The sequence below is a fragment of the Acanthopagrus latus genome, chromosome 17 (genome assembly GCF_904848185.1).
Source record: "Acanthopagrus latus isolate v.2019 chromosome 17, fAcaLat1.1, whole genome shotgun sequence".
Lineage (NCBI taxonomy): Eukaryota > Metazoa > Chordata > Actinopteri > Spariformes > Sparidae > Acanthopagrus > Acanthopagrus latus.
Window position 1 is genome coordinate 12253941 of NC_051055.1, and position 19394 is coordinate 12273334.

Below are 19394 nucleotides of genomic sequence, written 5' to 3' on the forward strand. Positions count from 1 at the left end.
TTTGTGAAGACATAAGAAGTATACAAACATACAACAAAGAGACAGGAACAGAACAGGCGAACACAAAATTAAAATGGAGGACAGTAGTCTCAAGTAACACCTGAACCATGCGTGGTAAATGCAGGACTGTAAACAAAAAAATTAAAGCATGAGCATGTCTACTTTTAAACCCCATATTACAGTATGGAAGCATAGTTCAACTTTCAAAAGGTCAACATCTCTTGTTCTTCATATATATTTGTATCCTTCTAATGCTTCCATGTACAAAACCTTTACTAAGTGCATATCCTTCTTTGTGGCCCTTTTGGAACATCAGATACTGGCTTTTGGAGCAGCCAGCTAACCTTCACCTCAGCATTCAACACAATATCACCTATGAAACTGATTGGAAATGTAATACTCTGGGCTTGAGAACCACACTTTGCATTTGGATTTTGGATTTCTAATCCAATCCTGATCACAAACATACGTCAGATCGTTCAGATTGGCATCCACACCTCCTCTACTGTAGTGGAGCTCCCCAGGGCTGTGAGCTCAGCCCCCTCATGCTCACACTGTACACCCATGTATGCAGACAACACCATCATCAGCCATATTACACACAAGGATGCAAGTTCATATTAGGAGGGAATCAACTATCATGTCTGTGTTACACATATAATAATCGACTGCTCAGCATCAACAACACCAAGGAGCTGATTGCTGATTCTAGAAAAAAGGAGGCAAATACACAAATCTGTATCTACATCAGTGGAGCTGAGGAGGCACAGGTGAACAGTTTTAGGCTCTACTTCCAAAGGAAACTTAAGGCTAAATTCCAGAGCCAAATTCCTGTCAACTTTTATTCAGTTGCCTGACTAGAGACGTCACAAATCGGCATGGTTCACAAAGGCTCTACAGCAGGTGATCAAACCTGCCCAGAACATCATCAATTCCCATTTACAGAGCATCAGGGATATAGGCGGAGATGTCTGTTTGAATAACTGTCAGTAAACACAGTTTGTTTGCAGCTGCTTGCATTTGTTTTTTTTTTTTTATTTACATTTTACACAGCATCCCTACTTTTCTGAAACCAGGGTTGTAAGTCCTGAGTCTATCGCTCCATCCTGAAACTGCGCTAGATGCTCAAATGCTGCGTGGAGCTGATAATTCTCTGTGGGTTTGTCACTACAAACAATGCCTGTCATACAACACATAATCATTTGACCCCATGTAATTATAAGAATATTGATTACTGCAGCTTTAAGATGTCACAATGTAACATGCTGACCTGTGCTGTATAATATCACATGCTAACCTGCTGGTTCTGTGTACACCACATTCATAAGCATATGTCAAATTTTAAACAAGGGCAGGTTGTTGTGTGTATATCTGTTGTTGTTGTTATTATTATCTGCACTTACCTATCCATTTGAGAAAAAATCCAGACAGGCAGACAGACAGACAGCGCAGTGTGCAATCAGGGTGTGTACAAGCAATGAGACACATTATAAGGCTGAACTAAAAGTATATTGTATGTATTCATGTGTACTCTGCAAACAGGATGCCTGTTTACCAAACAGAAGCTATTAAGAGTTTGAAAGCCCCCCCCCGCCCCCCCCGCACCCCCCGGAGCCCCCATCACTGCTCAAGTTTGCAAGACAAAACATCAGCTCCAGAAATGATCTCCTCTAAATGCCTATAAGCACATTAAACATGGGTGTCTCCACTGCCCATCAATGACGGCATTCACGGGAGGGGTAGGTAATGAAAGACTTGGAGTACAGAGGGATAACGCTACAAGCAGAGCCATCATCACTCAGGTGTGTGGTTGAGATGAAGGATCAAAGGCAGCCTCTGCCACTGGCATGCCTCTGCTGTGCTGCCGGCCCTGCTGCCAAAAAATCACTGGGTTTATATCAGGGAGGATAAAGTGAGGATTAAGAATAAACGAATTCTTGAACACACAACATCATTTACACAAGAAACAACAAGCTGGATATGTGGGAGGCCTTTTCTGTATTTCAGCCTGAGTGCTCAGTCAGAGGGAGACGCTCGGTGTGAAAAGGTCTGAGGAGACAAAGCAGTCAAAGAGCACATTTCAAACCGGGATTCACAAAAGCCTGCAGAGATGTGACGGCACGGACAAGGTATGGCGTCGAGACGTTTTTTGTTTTTGTTTTTTTTTAGTTTGTTTGTTGTTTTTTTCTGGGGCGTGGAAGCCGGAGAGCGTTGATAGTCACTTAAAGTCGTGTCATTATTATGGAGACAGAACACAAGATTTCAGTGAGTGTTCTCGGTAATCCCTTGTTTGAGTCAAGTCTGGTGAGAGCCGAAAGTGATTGAAATGTGATTCTGGAGGTGTCGGAAATACAAAACAGACTCTTTTTTTTTTTATCATAAGTGTAAGCCTCTGCGGCGTGTTTATCATTTCCGTCCTCACGTGTGTGGAACAGTGTGCACCTTTACAGCGTTTATCAGAGAGGATGTCCATACATGCAGCCGCGCGTGCCAACTCCCAACCCCCCCCCCCTCCTTTCTGAACCAATCAACCACACTTCAGACTCATTCCCATTTCTCTTCCCATCTCTTCATCCAAGCAGTAGCATGTTGTTTCACAGGCACAAGCCCATGTTTTGTTTTGTTTTCTCCCCTCTTTGTTTTTAATTGCTACCGTGGAGGTCAATTAATTTCACTCCCCCCTCTCTCTATCTGCAGCCCACACAGCTGCGGCGCAGTGTGTTTGTTAGCCCATCTCCTTCCAAGCCCTAATGCCACATCACTTCAAATGGATTAATCGAGCCACTTTGTTGTTTAATCTTGCCTCGGCAGAACTAGTGGGTGGGTGGGTTTGGGAGGGGCGGTTTGATGCGCGTGCGGGTGGGGGGGTGATCAGAGATGCGCGGGCTTGTCTGTCTTTGTCACGGACGGACAGGCTGGACGAGCAGACAGACGGAGGCGCGGGAGAAGGGATGGAGGGCCAGAAGGACCTGGATGATGGACGGAGAGGATTCGGGGAGGGCAATCGGCCACAGACATGGCCGAGTTGGTGATGACTGTGAGACGAACGGGTGCAAACGTGTCACCTACTGTGTATTTTACATGCCTTTATGCAGGGATTCACGCTTATTGCGTCATATTTTAGTGGTATGACGCTGGTAACTGCATGTGATGCCTGTGCTGAACGTGAGTCTCTCTAATGGGAACATCGTCATTCTTTTGTGACACGTTATCAGTTATTATGAATAAAAAAAAAAAACAGTTTACACAAAAGACACGCTGCAAAAATCCACCACCAGGTACAAAACACATGAAATTACATGTAGAGGCCCACAAATCCACGCCTGCCCGGGGACACGCGCGCCAACAATCACATGCCCGCAGACGAGCATGTGGACATGATGCCCAACACCACCTTCTCCTGGTACACACACATGTACACACACGGGCACAATTAAAGGTCCTGTTTGATGTTTTGATGCTTTCATGTTCCGATGACAATTTCATCGGGAAAAGGAGGGAGGCAGCGAGGTTCAAACCTCCTGGCTACGAGCGCACAGACATGCGCAATAAAAAAATAAATAAAAAAAATAAAAAAAAGACGCCCTACCACCGAACTCTCTCTCTCACACACACACACACACACACACACACACACACACACACACACACACACGATCCACATGGATTTACACACAGGTACGCAGACAGCCTCCCAGCTACCGGCTTTTCTCTCTTCTGACCTGCTGAGTCAGCCCGAGCCCCTTAAGACTTCTGGCCTCTCCGTTACTAGATATCAGAGGGAGTTGGAATGCAGACAGAGAGAATATGATGGGAGAGAGACAGAGAGAGGGTGTAGGAGAAAAGATACCGTCTGGGGCCAATCCACAGACCTTTGTAGTCGCACCAGTAAGAAATCACTTGGCCGGCGAGGAGAAGAATGGAGGCCGCTGACCCGACACTGGATTCGCTGTGCCATTCCTTGACATTTTGAATTGGTCCAGTTAGTTTTGCCTTTCACCTGTAAAGTTGCAAGGTAGAATAATAGCCTATGTCAGAATCCAGGTAAGCAAGTTCATCTGAAGGGGAGCCCCACTAATTTTACATATCAGAGTCTGTTTACAGGTGTATGGAATATCGCTCCATATATTAAGAAAAAAAAAAAATGTACACAGTACTTCGCATTTGCAGTCGTATAAATAGCCTCAAGCCTGATAGATCTGAAGACTACAAGTTTGAAAATGAAAATAATCCGGTGAACAGTGGCGGGCTCAGGATGTCTGAGGACTAAGGGGTGAAAAAAAATGTAAAAAGGCACCAGCTGTATGTGGTGGGGTACCACATAAATACAGACCTTCCATCCTGAAAGGCCCTGTTTTGCCCACTGGAAGGACACCCTAGAGGGCACTTTATCATGTTTTATCTACCACAGGGGCATCCAAGAGGACACTTTTGGACTTTATTTCTGCGTGAGGCTGGTGGATTCAGGCCACATTATCTGCTACACCTCAATCTCTTACCAAACTGTTGGCGGTCAAGCTGCATTGTGGATAATGTAGGCACATCAGGTTTTGACAAGAAAGAAAACAGCGCACCATAAAAATGATGCTGTCTCTGCTGCACTGATTTTATCTTTTTTTTCTTTTTTTTAAACTGTCCATCATATGTTGGGGAATGTTATTGTTCTCTTTTAAGGAAAACTGACATCATCCTGCAAGCAATATCTGTCATTTTTTCCCCATGATATTTTGACATGTTAGAGAGAAAATGCAATATATTTTCAACTTTATAAGTATGTATAAGCTAATATCAACATTATCATTTCATTGCTCAAAATAAACGTGTGACTGTCTAAGACGGGTAAGTCATCAAAGCTTGGGATGTGTCCATGCAAATCTTCCGCCATACTTTGTCATCTACAGCACAAACACAGGCTGTCTGTATTATTTTAAAAACTGGGGACTCATTCCTTCCTGGAAAAGAAATCGTTTGGTAAAATTAAAAACTAATGAAACTAATGAATAAAATGAAGGCTTAACTATAGGCCCTCGATCACTTGGCGTGCGCTTGATGAGCGTACTATTCAAATTGAGGTCAAAAGCAAGAGGATTGAACAGGAGCCCACATTGTGCGCCTCTACGTGCATTTGTGTGGCTGTGCGTGTGGAAGTGCACACTAAGGAGCACAGACAAAGTGCGGTTTCCTCTCCTGTAAAAGCACAGCTCTGGGTGGAGCAGTGAATAAACGGTTTTCAGTTAGCCCTAGATGGAAAGTTCCTCTACTGATAAGCCGAGCTACAGGGCTGAGGGAGAGGGCAGGTGAGAGAGAGAGAGAGAGAAGTGAGTCAGGGGGGCCAGTGCAGGTTTCCACCAAGCTGACGGTTGAGTAATACCAGTGTTGCTATTACAAGAAACAACACCACCAACATCCAAAATCAGGTCAGACTGGCATTTGAAGATATAGATAGGTGAGGAAAACAAAACAGATTGATTTATGTTTTTTTTTTTTTCCATAATGTACACAAGTAACCTGTGCATTATCAAGAAATAAAAAAAACATGTGTTAATACCAGAAGGGCATGGTGTCCTTGTGTGAGTGTCTGTGGTTTATCCCATTGTTATAAAAGGGAAGAAATATAAATCAATAAAAATTTTAAATAGAAAAAAAAGTCAAGCTCAATGTCCCCGGCTCACGGATAACCCTTCATTACACGTAAACCAGTGGTTGAATTACCAACTAGCCCCCCATAAAGCACCGTAACTTTCTAATCTGTTTATAATTAGCATTTCAATGATCCTACACATTAACGTCCGACCTTCAAGAACTCTGACCCAGCTCTAATTAGCGCTAATATCCGATCATTGCCATATATGAAACTAGCCATGACCAAACAAATGGACCTCAGGTACAGCTAATTTCTGGAGCAATTATCTTTTCATGTTGAGAGATTTAGCCGATTATCTGCACAATTTCACACAGTTTTTTTTTTTTCTCTTTCCTTTTTTCCCCCTCTGTGATTCCAAATGACATTACATTACAAAAAATATATATTTTTTAATCACTTTAAAGCCTCGGTCCGGCTTAGTACTTTGTCATGTGGAAATGCGCTAAATGCTGGTCAACTCAGCTGCACAGTGAATGTATGGAAACACACGAGCAGTATTACCAGATTTTTGCTTGCATTTGGTGGTGGGGGGGTGAGAGCATTGATTGCACCCATTGATAGCAACACAGATTTGACTCATTGTTGAGAGGCCACTGTTTTTTTGTTGTATATTGAACCAGGGTTTTCAGACATTATCTCTGGGTCTGACTAAATGCCGGTGCAGGGAATGCTACAGTGTTGCTGATACAGGTGTATGATGGTTCATATTCATGCATGAAAGGTGGTCAAACTGTATAATTAAGCTGAATGTACATTCATCATTATAGACATCCTGTGGGCAGAGAGCTGAAAACAGTAATTATAAGGTACGTCTGTGAGAAAATTACTGTAGCATATAGGAAGCAGCCTGTGTGGTCCAAACACGCTGATTCAAGTGTCCCCATTAGAGCCGGTGACAAAAAGCACAATGACAGCGTGCAGACTGGGCGTAAACAGCGATTAGAGGCAGGTGTAAGTGTCCTTTACAGCAAATTCAAGGTGGAGGACTGCGAGGGAGAGAAAAATGGGAATTGTTGTCGGATCATCGCACGACTTAAAGACAGAAACGGCCTATACCATTGACAAAATAGTTCCCATATCACAGAGTTTGTTCGGTGAAGTGTTCCCCCCTCAGCCTCACCCGCCGCTGTGTGCTGCTTCATGTTAACAGATATGCATGACGGCGGCAGTGTGATTTCCCCCTCTAGAAACACCGCCTTTAATTCACTGACTTTTAATAATGAGAACATTAATTGTAATGCTTTGAATCGCTAACGCTTTTGATTGCTAATCTTATCAATCCTGCACAACACAGGGCTGATCAAATGAACACATTTCCTGTGGTGGGTCTTGGGGAAAAAAAAAAAAAAAAAAAAAAACAAAGTTGATAGATTAATGGGGGGTGGGGGCTGGGGGGGAGCAGTTAAGGGAAATGTAAAAGTTAAGAGGGAAATGAAAGAGATAAAAAAAAAAAACAGTAATTTACGAAAATAAAAGCAACAATAAAGGGGGTTCTGGATTTCTGTTGGGGGTGCTGGGTTTCTTAGATGCAATGACTTGATCCATCAGCTCATATTCTCTTACATGTTTATGCCTTAAATTTTTTTTTTTAAAAAAAAAAAAAAAAAAAAAACTTAAATACTGGAACGTTATACATACTTCTATATATTAAAAGCATAGTCAGCGTGGACACAATTGAGTGAATTTCATTTATTTGCTTGAGAGAGATAGAAGAAAAAAAAAAACAAACATTAGGAGCTCAGTCACGTCAGTTCTAAAAATGCATTTCACTTAGCTTTCCTTTAAATAGGTTTATATACACTATATGAAGCCAGGGTAGGCAAAAGCAAGTGCTGGGGGGGGTGGGGGCTGGGGGTTGGTGGTGGGTGTTAGCGGGGGGGGGGGATTCACCTCACTAAGAGATCAGTTTCGAAAAAATGCATCCTCATAAATTGTCATCCCATCCTCCACCCGTCCAAACGTGTATTTTTCTAATGCATGGGAGGCCATATTCAAATGAAGGAGGGGAAGACCTTTCACACCACGCCGGGCTATAATGGGGAAAGCTTAGCATAACTTCCGTCTGATTTCCAATGCAAATATTAGCAGTCAAGTTCAGTGTGCGCTGGCAGATTATAGTTTATCCCTCTCACACACCACAGAGTTCCTTTACGCTCTGGAAACATTTTTGCTTATCAGTGCAATGCAATGATCAACTCTCCTCACATCCTCTCGGTCCCCTCAGAGACTTGAAGTGGGACCGGGGGAGAGAGAGAGAGAGAGGAAGAGAGAGAGAGAGAGAGAAGGGGACAATGATGGGGGGGGGGTGTTGACGGCAGAATGAGAGAGGGGAGATGAAGAGAGGAGAAAAAGGATAATCAACATTCAAATGTAGTCAGATCCACCCCAAACTTCAGCCACCACACATGATTATTATTATTTTTTTTTTCTTCTTGTCTGAATCCTCAGAGCTTAAATCCTTAAATTAAACATCTTAATTGCTGTAAGCCGTGCTATCAAATAGGGAATTACAAAGACCTCAGAGGAGTCTATAGCCCCCTCCCCTCCTTTCCCCAAACTCCCCTCTCCACTCCTAATAACGTATCACATATTATTGTTTATGTAATTACACTGTGTGAGATGCTGCAGCAACAGCCCTCCTATCTCCCTCCGCTTTCCTTGTGTGTGTAATGGTATAAAGGCAGCATGACTGATGAGTCGTCACATCAAACAATAGATGGAGAATAGCGCCGATAATTCTATTAGCCTATAAAGTTTTCTCGTCGGGTCGTCCGGGGATGTGTGGAGCATTTCCATTTATGTATATTTTTTTCCCTTCTTGTACTCAAAGAATAATCCATCCATCTTTGGGACCGCACAACTGTGCTGCTGTCTAAACAAACACATTGGTTCGAATAAAGTGATTGCCACAATACGTTATGTTAATATGGTATACGTATTGGGCTGCAAAACATGCGTTCATTCCCACTAGAAACACGCATGTGAGTGCAAATGAAAGACTTTTGGGAGCATTAAGAAAATATGTTTTTCTCATTTACCACTATGGATTTGTCTCGATATAAATGTGTATAGTCGCTTCCTAATAATCAGTGTATATCTTGATAAATGTATAAAATGGTATATGTGAAATGAGCATCAGAAAATGTTCAACTTGTGAATATCCTAATGCAAATGCAAAAATGCCAATCACACATGCACTTATGTAACTAACATGTAAAAATGTACATTTCTTGTGCAGGAATGTGTCATACATGCCAAGCATTTGGAAAAATGTCCAGTTCACATGTAAGAATCGTCAATTGTGTGTTAAAATGGGTGAAAATGTGGAATTCAGATGTGAAGAATCCCATTTTTAACATTGTTTCATGTACCATGTTTTATTTCTAATCCACATGTAAAGAAAAAACTCCAATATGAGCCTGTATGAATGGATGTAGGTCACATTTTAAAATGCAAACTTCACACAGAAAATTACATTCTACGTGAAAAAGGCCAATCACTTAAATTAATACATTTCTAGTTCAAGTCTGACATTACTTTCGTTTAACATGTTGACATTTTAGTTCACATTTAAAAAACAGCCACATATATCCACAGCATCACATGTGAAAATATTAAAGCTATATTATGTAGAAATTGGCATGCGATTTGCCCCCCACACACACACACACACACAGTTTCTGAATGCAAAAACACTGTCGTAAACACAAGCCCAGGTCAATCAGTCATAAAAACGCATGTCTTAAAAACGCTCACAATGAAGTTACACAGTGACACTGTACCATCAACATGATTTTAAAGCTGTTATTATATGTTTAAAAAAGAAAGTCACGTAATCTTGCTTTACATTTGCACAGAAATTATGATTTTCACTTGTGTAAAGGCTTATTGTGACATTTCCATAAGGGATGTCCACAGTTGTTTGCTCTTCATTGACATATGTGTTCATATGATGATTCTGTTCTTACATCAAGTGTGATTACAAAATATATCTTTAGCATCAGGACTTGTTATTGGTGCATTTTACAGATACATTGTCTGTCTATTCTTTCTCAAAGCAGACAGGTCAGCATGGTTAACGTCTAAATAACCTTTGAAGTGAGTCAGATTGTCACCTGAAAAATGAGCCTTGTGCACGATGCGTCTGAAATGTTGCGCCACAGCAGCAATATGTCGGATAATAATGCAGCAAGAAGGAGGAAAGTGTTTACGGTTTGGTGGATTATACTCCAACATTTACAGACGAGGCTGCACCACTTTATTTGGACTGTGTCACACTAAACACCAGAGGGTTGGGTAAACACGGCGAGCGGTGTGGCAGCAGAGCCAATTAGAAGTTACTTAAGGTCAGGCTGAGGCCCGGGGGAGCGGAGGAAACAATAAATTATTTGGAGGGTAAAAAGCAAAGTGTTGCCCAGTACAAAATGCATTGTGTTCTTTAAAGTCTTGACAATTTATTTTCCCGATGAATTATACATGTGAGACTCTGCCGCAAACATGCGTTGCCCAGCGAGGGGGAGATAATCTTCAATCTTTGTAAGTACTTCAACAATGGTGTGTATGACAAACACTGGAAGAGATTTGGTGCTGGATGGAGACGTGAAGTGCTCCCCGCATTGTTACATTGCCCAGCAGCTTTGGAAAACAACAATCCGAACGCACTTATCCTCAGCCAGTGTTTGCTGATTGTTTCATGTAATGGGCAAAAACACTGTATTATAGCAGCTTGCGCTAGCAGTTCTTAACTGATGGTGCAAATGAATAAATCCCCCTGAAAACAAATTAATCTGTATAGCTCAGGAAATAAATACATTAGGAACAAAAAATATATATATTTGATTAATTTGGTTAGGAGCCAAACAGTTTGAGACTGCACGTCGTCTAAGTTTACACAGACACCGGTATAAGTTGTCTGGCAAGGGGAGGAGTAATCAGTTTTTGAGACTGTAAGCTGTGGCAATTGTGAATACCGGCGGAGCGAGTGAACCTGAAGAGTGGCTTTTGTATTTAAAGTTTTCAGCTGTGAGATTAAAAATTTCCAGTTGGATATGTCGCTGGGAACCCCTCTCCTCGGAAAAGCGTACATATCCTTTTCAAAACCAAATCCAGTCACGCAGAGCCATTTGCAGCATTCTACTTTCCCCCATTCTTGTTTTCCAAAACATTAGTCTTGCAAACTCTAATGCGTGCAAATGCAATGACTCAAGCAGACTGCCCCTCCCCCCCACCCCCCCACCCCCGCCGCCACTCGTTCCCTTTCTCTCCCCTCGCGCTTCCTCTCTCTTGTGTTTAGAAGGCGGTGAGTAAATCATATGGTCAGGCTTGTGCAAAGCCAGAAAATAATGCGATCATATTCCCCTCTCTTCCGCCTATCAAAGTTTCATACAAAGGCAAAAAAAAAAAAAAAAAAAAGGCTTCTAGTTTCAATACCCAGGAAAATTCTAAAGACTCTGACAAATCAACATCCCTTGACAACTACATAATGTATGGCTTTTAGTATCTAGCCTGTGAAGCCCCATCACAGCCTATGGTAGCTACACTGACTCACCTACGCACTGCGCCAGCGACACCGGGGAGGAGGCGAGGGGTTTGGAGTCGAGCTTGCGGTGTGTGAGAAGCACTTGAAAACGCAAGTTGCGCAAAGGACGTCTGCTTTGCGAGCTTTGATGCACTCGCTAGATTTCACAAACCCAGAGATTTATGTATTTATATTTCGGGTTTACAAAAGTAATGAGTGTCGGAGAGCAGCCTCATGAAAATTCAGAATTGTTGTCGTTAACTGTGAAACATCACAGCTTATACTCTTGATGAAGCGCACGCATTGTCTCCGTCAGAAAGCCGCGTCTCCAGTGAAATGTTTACAATCCAGTCTTGATATCTCCGTCTGAAACACCAACCGCTTGGCTTTTTTGGGAGCAGTCGCATTCGGGCGGAGACGCTTCCCCGCCGAGTGAAGAACAGCCAGACGGACTCCAGCTCCAACTCCACCAGAAAATGAAAACTCCCTTCCAAAACCAACTTGTCTCCTCTCCCCCCCCTTTCCCCCCCTTCTTCTTCTTTTTTTTTTTTTGTCTGAAGTGTGTTTTCAAGGACATCTGGAAAGTAGCGCCGTAGAAAATTTTTACAGTATCTCCACATGGTTATGCTTTTTTTTTTTTTTTTCGACAGCTGCGTCGCATATGGCTCAGCATAGGAATCATACAGAAATCATAACATGCCCGGTGCTGTAATTGCATTGTAAAAATGCCCCCCTCTCCTCCGTACACAAACACAACGATGGAATAACCAAAAGGAGTGATGGCGGACAGGAACTGCACTTCATAAAGCACGCTCATACCGGCCCCGCAAGCACACATTAGGTTAGACATCTAATTTAAGTCTCCGTATAATTTAGTATATCATACATACGTCAGGGCCCTGCCTCTTTACTCATGCACACTCCCTCTAATCCAACATTTCCCGGGGTCAAAGTGGAAGTGGGTGGAAGCCATTCCCAGCGAGAGCTCCTCTGATGGGGTTGATTAATCTGCGGCAACTATGGTTTGTCTTCTACAGCTGAGTGAACAACTTCATTTCAACTGATGAGTTCAAGCGCGGGTCAGAGCGGTCCTCATCTGTGACATTACAACGGCCCGCACAATGAGAATTAATTTCTCCCACTCGTGAAAACAACCGCGCGGTGCTAGGACCCGGCTTCTGAGACGCACTTGCAATTAGGATCAAACAACTCGGAGAGGAGTCGTACGGCGAAAAGTGATGCCGCTTCGCGTGCTCACGTGTACAGCGTGCGGGCGGGAGTTATTTATTTATTTTTTTCTCCTATACTTTGTTCATTCTTTCTCGTGGCTTTGGTAATGTTGGTCAAGTGTAAACAATGATGGCTTTTTTTTCCAGCCCCCCACCCCCTTTTCCTCTAACGTTTGACAGATGATTGTTTGGAGTCTGCCTCTCTGTAGTTTCCGGCTCCCAGAAAACGAATGTGCTGAACACAAACAGGTGAAGCAATCTGCAATACTCATTTTCACAAAAAAAAAAAAAAAAGTGGCGCTTGCGGGGGGAAAGCAAAAACTTCAAGCGATGTTTGTCTTTGTTACGGAGACCATCCATTCTGTAGTATGGGTTCCATTTGCATCTAATATTACCACTGCGAAATCAAAGAGAAATGAAAACTATTTTTTGATTTCTGCATGGTTTGCCATCTGTTACCATACATCTGAAATCTACATATCCAGTCTCTGAGGCGCTCGCTCGCACTCTCTGTAATTCGCAGGCATCTATCTTTTCTCTTTTTTTTTTTTTTTGCCTCTTTTCCCCTTCACAGTCAATCATAAAAAATAATATGCCAAACTCTGAGCTGGCCTCTCAAGCATCACCAATGTGCGGGAGGCTTCATCAAAATATTTAAACATGAGCGATATAAACCTCATGTCCCGGGCCCCGTGTTAACTTTTCAGTCTGAGGCCCTCGACGGAGGAATGTTAACGCGGGAACACACTCTTGTGTTTCCACGTGGACGCAAACGTACACACACGTGGGGGTTGCGTGGAGCGGGAGGCATGGCAAGAATGAAGTGACTTTTAAATGGGTGAGCATTAATAAATCAGCAGGGCCTCTCAATAGACTAGGTCCTGTTTCCTGCTCGCCGCCTTTTTCCACCTGTCTGCTGGGGCTCTGACAGAAGGGGGAGCGCTGGCATTATTACAAATAAATATTGGTTTGAATATATGGCCCTGTCATAGCTCTGTATTATGGTTATGGTTTCGGGAATAATTGAATCCGTGCAGATTGTGATCTGGGTGAATTAATGGATTGTTCCAAGGGGGCCGGTGTGAGCGGAGTGGGAGTGGGAGTGGGGCGGTGGGGTCCAGGTTTTTTGGCGAGAGGTGATGTGTGGGAATTCATTTCACTGTTTAGCACGGAGGGGCATATTGTAAAAATGGGCGAGAGGTGTCCCGCGATGTATGTCACAGTCAGTTTTATCACGAGCGTTATGATGAAAACTTGTGTGTCTGCGGCGGTTTGAAATAACGCCCGCGTGTTATCTTTTCTTTTTTTTTCTGCCGTGGAATATTCATCGCCGCAATTATTCAAACGCGCGGGGCTGCTGTCTGCGCTTATGTGTACCGAAGGGGAAGATATGGCGCGTGAGAAGTTATTCGCAATTGTCTGTACATAAATCAGCATCACATTATGAAAATCAACACACAACTACATAAAACCTCGGCGCTGATAAGAAATGCAACCTGCAGAGAGGTAGAGAATTCCAAGATGGACTGTAACAGAGGAGAAAAAAGGAATCCCTCCAAAGTTAAATCCGCTTTGATAAAGTTTCGGCCGAGTCCGCACTTCGCGTGAAAGATTTGTAAAAAAAAAAAAAAAAAAAAAAAAAGAGAGAGAGAGACAGGGAAAACAGCCCAGAAGTTGTCGAGATTGAGACGATAGAGAGCATGTCGCCCGCGCTCTGTCTATCTGCGCTCACATGAAACACAAGTTGGGCAGAGCAGAGACAAAGAGCTTGTCTCCTTCAAGCATGAAGGAAGACAGAGAGAGAATATGTAACCATCCTTAAGTAATTTTGTTTACTGGCCCTGGCTCCTGTGCACTCGGGGTAAAATCTCTAGGCACTCGCCCATCTATTGAACAAAACTCAGCAAATTGGTACCTCAGGTTTATTTCTCTTTGAGCTCTCTCACCTGGGAGTCGGGGGAAGAATTGCCTTGTAGGCCTGAACTGCAAACAGCTTTCTCTCTGATCTGCTCCCTTCGCCCTCACACTATTTGAACTGTGTTTTCCCCTGGCATTCTGGGAACCGTTTGCTCTCTTTCTCTGTGTCGAGAAAAAGAAAAAGGCTGTGTTCTTCATACATTTTTCAAAGTCTGGTGTATGTTCCCTCATGCAAACCCAAACACACGGCCGTACACACAGACATACACACACACACACAGACGCACTTTCTGCCTCTTGCGCCCGTCGATGCTTTCAGGCCAGGTCTGTCAGTACCTGGACGTCAGGTTTTCTTTCTTTCTTTTTTTTTTTTTCTAAGCGAGAGCTCTACCAACTCGCCCCAATTTGTAAACAAGTTTGGACGACATGAGCGCATTAGTGTCGGTTCTCTGTAAATTCAGTGTTAAGAAATGCCAAGTACGTGTACAACACGGCGCTTTGATGAAGCTGTCATCGATCAATAATTCATCACAACTTTGCTCGGCCATACAGGCGTCTGAATAAGTTTTCTAAGCAAAACAGAGAAGACGCAGATGAAAGCAGAAAGATCAGGAAAAGAAACACACACACACACATCGTGTTTATATTTAATGGCTTTTTGCTTTTGGAAATGCCACAACGCACTTGGTCAGCATGTTTAGACAGGACCAGTGGAAGGAAGGAGGATGGAAGACGAGGGAGGGAGGAAGGCGGGGTGGATGGGAGGGAGGGGAGAGTGAAAAACAACTTCGTACAAGCACCTCTGGTTTGTTCTCATTTTGTTATCTAGCTCCATAAAGAAAGGGAAAAAAATGCTTTGGCCACCATCTTGTGGTATTTCCTGCTAATCCCCACAACCTCCTGCTCAGCGGTGGTGCTGGTGGTCTGTGTGTGTGCGTGTGTGCATATGTGTGTGTGTGTGTGTGTGTGTGTGTGTCAGCATGTACATATGTGCACCTGCGCGTGTGTTGGAGCTCTAGTTTCTAGTGTGTGTGGCCAAAATCTAAATCCATGCCAGGACAGCAATCCGGTCTGAAAACACAGCTCCTAATCCTTTAACCTTCAGAACAAGAGGAGAGGGAAAAACAGCTGAAGGGCCCCGCGTGGTGAGGCAGAGGGAGAGAGACAGACACCCAACTAAGACCCGACCAGACCAGACCAGGAGGCCACTGATATTCATTCACCCCACCCCATCCCCTATCCCCTTTTCTCCTCGAGGCAGGAAAATGGATTTCTATTTCTGGTGGCTTGATATCGCTGATCATGGTTCATAGCCCCCTTTCAGGGCCTGGAGTTAACATCGCGGGCTGATGTCAGGATGCGAACACTGATCAGAGCCAGGGAGATGGGTCCTGATGGCCTTCCAATCTGCCAAAGCTGTGATGGCTGCTTTGCTGATACCATCACAGTAAATTCTATCACTGTCACTCTCTGTTTCTATCCAGAAGCACTCAGAGTATGTGTTGGCACATCTTAGCGCGAGCGTTTGTGTGTATGTGCCTTTTCCAGCTGTCCGTGACTGACAAGTTATCTGATGGCTTTGTGCTCTGTGTTATGTACTGTAGCTTAACCTCAATGATGCCTTTTCCTTGAAAACTCGAGGAGGTGGAAAAACAGGTGCGATGACTAACAATGTGTCATATACATCTGTAATGCGCTTTGTAGCATCTACGGTAAGGACTTCATTTTGACTTGGGGATGGAACTGACTGACATGATGACCGGCATGCGAAATATAACTTTAAAAAAAAGATTCCGATTTAGAATCCACCAGATACAGACTTTCTTTTTAAAAGACTTCAACTTTACACAACCCAATTGCCGGAGTAAATGTTGACAATGTGTGTAAACCACGGCAGCCTTTTCTCACTCCCAGCATTTCAGATACAGCAGCCTGGTCAGTGGCCCTACACTACACAAAGTTTGACCCCTCAGGCAGCACATGTTAACGCGTCCTTCTACAGCAGTAATATGGATAGCAAAGGGTGGCTGGATGGGCCACTCACAAGACTCCATGGAGTTTTTAATTTGTGTGACCTAAGCAAGTTAACATTTGTAAATGATCTCACGTTGCGAGACAGACTGTAGTTATTTCAACCCATTCTAACCCTAACCAAGTTTTTTTTTTTTTTTTTTTACCTACCCCAACTGCAACTGTTAGACAACGTGAATAAAAATCCAAGTCAAACTTTGTCATACTGTGTGAACTGTTTACCAGCAAGCCTTATTTCAAAATATATTTGGATTGCATGTTATTGGGTTATTGCTAACTTGACTGTGGAGCCCTTCACATGCAAAACTGATGCAAGAGAGTTGCTGATGCTGAGTGTGAAAGTTTGAATCTTAAGGCCACTGACCCAGCTGCCATATAAGGAGGTTTAGAAGTGTGAATGTGATGAGCACGGATAAGATGAGACTTTTCATTATTCTGCATCTTTACTCTATGCTTCTTTAAGTTCAATATGATACGATATAGTACAATACAGTACGATACGATACAACACGATACAATACAAAACGATGCGATACAATTTGATACGATAAGATATGATATGGTACAACACGACACAAAATGATACGATACAACATGTAATGGTACATTGTACTCATCTGAATGTGATGTATGTCATGTCAAACTTTTTATATGATACATATGAAACATCCAATCAAATGTATCAATTGTTTGCAGAAAAGTCAAATGCAGCTTCACATTCATTACAAAACAAAATCTTTAATAACTTAAATTCTTGCCTTGACCTCAGTCAGTGCACAGTGGCGTAAACACATCACTAACATTCCAGCCATCAGGTAAATGTATCGAGGATCAAACCCCTCGTCATCTCCCGTTGCAAATCTCCATCATTTTCCATGCTATCAGAACTCCAACCTCCCCGTCTTTGGGCTGTATTGATATTTATGCTGAGTGATAATTCCTGACAATAAATAAATAAAATGTTCCTCCTGCTCTTCTGTGTCTGTATAGCCCCCAGCATATTCCTGGGGCCTGGAGTCTAGGAAGGGAAATACATAAACAAGAAAAAGATCTGAAGAGACTTAGCCAGGGGCGCTGGATATACACACACACTCACACATGCATGCGTACTGCATATGCAAAGCAACAGCCCTTGCGCTGTATGTGTGTTTGCCAGTGACCATTCCAATCTCCCCTCCACACACACATGCACATGTTCCACATGCTGGAACACTAATGGTCAGCAAGCCAACTTGTTTAAAGTAATCAGAGGCTCCTGTGTTGAGTTTTGATTCTTTAGACGAAAGACATTGGCTCCTGGGGGCAGGTTGTGTTCATTAAACCCATTTTTTTTTTCATATTTTTCTACCAACTTCCGCCAAACTACTGGATTAACTGCTTGGCCAGACTTTTTTCTCTTTTTTATACCATGCTATTCAATTATAAATGTAAGATGTGTGTTTACAGGGTGGGAGCACAACACGGTTCTGGAGTGCAGCTGCTGGCTTTTTGATAAAGGTTGCTTATTTTTACATCTTTTTTTTAAAGTCCTCACAGATTTTATATTAAAGCTGTGGAAAATTAATAAGAACACAAACATACAACGCGCGCGGGAGTCTTTTGACAGCCCAGAGAAGGTCTCCGAGACTTCTCATATACGTTTGCCTCTTGAGATTCCGACAGCATGTGGTATACAATGCATAAACAGAGTATGTCTGGCTAACTGCCTGTTTCTCCTGTTACAAGCCAAGTCAGAAAGTGGCAGCCCTCTTCTGTAAAGAGACTTATGTGTGACTGTCACAAAAATGTATGAAAGTCACATTACAATCACAGGACGACATCACTTGTCTTCAAACACAACATATGTAACCGTAAAACCTGTACACACTGGACAGGGTACACAGACATAGAGACATATTTTTTGAGAGAGACATATTCATGAGATTTTTTCTTCTTCTTCTTATCCCTCAGAAGCAGCGGAGTTGCCTTTATGTTCCTAGAGCAGCAGCAGATGAAAAGATATGCTGTACCATCGAAGAAAAAACACACAAAACTAACTTTAACTTCTATAGTGAGGAATTAAACTGCGGATACCTGGAGAAAAAATCAAGCTTTATTATGCCAACAAACTGTGAGCAAAGAGAGCAGCACATTTCCTCTCAGTGCATTTGCCAATGCAGAAGAAAAGGTTCTCCCGTGACTCAGGGATATTCTTGTTAGCATAGTCACTTTCAGTTTATACAATGTTAACTGTGGACCTTAAGTATAATTCACAATAAAAACAGATAAACATCATGTTCCACCCACTGGTCTGGGAGGTCGTTCCGTACAGTGCATTACATTTCCAGTGGCAGGCAGTTTCCCTCATCCTCTATACCATTAGGGCCATCAATGTTGACAGGATCAATACCTGTGTTTTAGCCCCAGTGCCCCTGCTAGAGATAGCATGTCACTGCTGACAGACAAATATCAGCGCTTGGCCCTGTGACGGAGGGGAAATCACAGTCCTTTCCCGTTAAGATCATCAAACACGGTATTGATTCGCCCTGTGCTAATCATACATCAGAGCTGAATAAATGGCTCAGAGGCAAATGCTCCATTGTTCACGACTGGGAGATGTAATAAAAAAGAGAGACATTTCTTTTATTGCTAGTAACTCGGGGCTAGTCACATAATCGCGCCTTGATGGGAAAAGGCCTGGTTAGATCGAGGTCCGTCAAAGTGTTGTCGGTACTTTTTAGTGATGATCCCATCGACTGAGGCAGGTCCTGATTACAGTGTGGGTGCGTGTGTGTATCACGGTGGTTGTGGATGGTAGAAAAACAATCCATTCATAACACAAAATCTTATTGTCAGGTCCACATAAATGTTCAAAATTGTCAGAATGACATAAAAACTTTGTGTTCAGCTGACAGAAATACTCATCCATTGTAGGCATGACATATGTATTTTTTTTTTATTTTATTTATTTATTTATTTTTTTTATGTTTTTGAGTTTGTCACCTACATGTTTAAACCTGACATAGCCTCACATGATGTTCATAAGACATGTAATCACTAACCTGTTCGATTAAAT